The following is a 2146-nucleotide window of genomic DNA, read 5'->3' as shown; positions in this document are numbered from 1 at the left end:
CAAAGTTAAAGGACCCAGGGAATTTCACTACTCCCTGTTCAATTGGAAATTATTATGTTCGTAAAGCGTTATGTGATTTAAGAGCGAGTATAAATCTAATGACTATGTTTATTTTCAGAAAGATAGGAATTGGGAAAGCAAGACCTACTACGATGAATTTGTAATTAGCTTATTGATCCTATACCTATCCGAAAGGTAAAATTAAGGACGTGTTGGTAAGAGTAGATAAATTTATCTTTCCTATGGATTTTCTTATTTTAGAATGTGAAGCTGACCATGCCATGCCAATTATTCTTAGACGACCTTTTCTTGCTACTGGTAGGACTTTAATTAATTTGCAGAAAGGTGAATTAACCATGAGGATGAATGATAAGCAAATTATGTTCAATGTATTGAATGCCCTGAAATGTACTGATGAGAATAAAGAATGCCAAGCCATTAATCTGATAGAAACAATAGTGGAGGAAGAGTTTGCAAGATTTTTACACATCAATTCTGATAGTGATACTGATTTACTTGAGCTAAATAAAACAGAGATTTTTGAAGAATTTAGTAAATTAATGGAGGTGAAGCAATTTTTGGATAGACCAGGGAAAAAGTGTGAATCCTTGGATTTATCATATCGCTCTTTCAAGCTTCCTAAACCTTATATAGAGGAACCCCCTACAATAGAGTTGAAGCATTTCCCACTACATTTAAAGTATGTCCATTTGGGAGAAAATAGCACTTTGCTAGAGCAAAAGAGACCTTTCAGTTTTGATGAACATTGTTTGGTAGCTCATGTATATCCTCATAGAGTTGTTGATGTCAAAGATATAAAGACTGGGATCACATTTAAAGACAATGGACAACGCTTGAAGCACCATTGGGGTGCTCATGTGGAGAGAGACAAACAGTCCATTAATCTTTGAGATGTTTAACTTGAGCATCGCAATACTTTTTTTTCATTTTATTTTTACCGATTTTAAAGTTTTCTTAGTTATTTCATTTAATTTGTTTAATAATTTTGCTTCCTTCGTATACCGGTATCTCTATTTTCTTGAAAGTTGTTGTAAGAGAAAAGACCTAGATCACCTGAGGAGGAAGCAAAAAAGACTGAATCAGTTATCATAGAAACCAATCATGAGGAAATGGAAGAAGTAAATACTACCTATGCAAGACCAAGGAACAGTACTGAAGATGCCCTGCCTATGCTAATAGCAGCAATGACCGCACGAGATCACGAAATCAATTGTGTCATTAATTAGATCATCAAGATAAACTTTGTAAGCATCTCTTCAAGGTTCGGCTTCTTTTCCTGTTGGTAGGGTGGTTGTTGGTAGCTTGAAGGTGGTTGTGGTCTTTGATTTCCTTGACTACCCCACGAGAAATTGGGGTGGTTCCTCCAACCTGCATTGTAAGTGTTACTATATGGATTGTTTTGAGGTCGAGGATTATTACCCATGTAATTTACCTGCTCGTTATCGATGTTGTGGCCATAAGGTTGGTATTCCAAATGGCTTGTTCCACCTCCACTTGCTTCGCACTGCATTACTGGGTGAACCTATGAAGAACTAAAAAAACCATCAATTTTCTTATTCAAGAGTTCTACCTGATTAGAGAGCATGGTGACCGAATCGACGTTATAAACATCGGCTATTTTCATTGGCTTTATCCTCATGACTTGCCATTAATAGTTATTCAATGACATCTCCTCTATGAACTCATAAGCATCTTCAGGTGTTTTATTATTGATGGTTCTGCCAGCAGCTGCGTCAACCATTTACCGAGTCGAAGGATTCAAGCCATTATGGAATGTTTGAACCTGAAGCCAAAGCGGTAACCCATGGTGAGAGCACGTTCTCAAGAGGTCCTTGTATCTCTCCCATGCATCGTAGAGTGTTTCTAAATCCATCTGCACAAAAGAAGAGATATCATTACGTAATTTAGCTTTTTTAGCAAGCGGAAAATATTTTAGTAAAAATTTTTTGGTCATTTGTTCCCAAGTAGTAATTGACCCTCGTGGTAACGAGTTTAACCACTGTTTAGCTTTGTTCCTCAATGAGAAAGGAAATAACCGAATACGAATGGCATCGTCAGAAATGCCATTAATTTTAAATGTATCGCATACTTCTAAAAAGTTTGCAAAGTAAACGTTGGGATCTTC

General features: G+C 36.6%; 1 non-coding gene across 1 annotated transcript; it reads left to right on the top strand.

Annotated features, from left to right (window-relative positions):
• Positions 1-1820: 1820 nt before the first annotated feature.
• On the top strand, positions 1821-1927 carry LOC128285049 (small nucleolar RNA R71). The gene has a single exon (XR_008275464.1). It is a non-coding gene; the product is annotated as a small nucleolar RNA R71 (small nucleolar RNA).
• The last annotated feature ends 219 nt before the right edge of the window (positions 1928-2146 follow it).

The sequence above is a fragment of the Gossypium arboreum genome, chromosome 11 (genome assembly GCF_025698485.1).
Source record: "Gossypium arboreum isolate Shixiya-1 chromosome 11, ASM2569848v2, whole genome shotgun sequence".
In the NCBI taxonomy this organism is placed as follows: Eukaryota; Viridiplantae; Streptophyta; class Magnoliopsida; order Malvales; family Malvaceae; genus Gossypium; species Gossypium arboreum.
The sequence above is the reverse complement of the archived record's forward strand: the minus strand, read 5'-3'. Positions and strand labels throughout refer to the sequence as shown.